The following is a 355-nucleotide window of genomic DNA, read 5'->3' on the forward strand; positions in this document are numbered from 1 at the left end:
GGGGGGTGACTGTCCCTCAAGGACACTTCAAACCTGGCTTCCACCTTCCCTTGTTTTCCTGCTGCCTGGGGCGCTGGGGATGCTCCTGCTCCCTCCTGATGACACCAAGATGGGTTTTTGTCTGGGCTGTTAGAGGTTTCCTCACAACCCTCAGGTGATGCCTGGAGCTTCTTGCTCTTCTCATTGCTCTTTCAGGGGTTTTTTGGGGGCATTTTTTTTGGTTTTGGTTTTATTGGGGTTTTTTTTTAGTGGTGGTCAATTATGCCACTGGGGAGAAGCTCTTGCCTTGCAAAAACCTGAATTAACCAGAAAAACATCTTTGTTTATGGCTGGCTCCCCAACAACCCCCCGCGCC

The sequence above is a fragment of the Antrostomus carolinensis genome, unplaced genomic scaffold (assembly GCF_000700745.2).
Source record: "Antrostomus carolinensis isolate BGI_N321 unplaced genomic scaffold, ASM70074v2 scaffold36634, whole genome shotgun sequence".
Classification (NCBI taxonomy): Eukaryota; Metazoa; Chordata; class Aves; order Caprimulgiformes; family Caprimulgidae; genus Antrostomus; species Antrostomus carolinensis.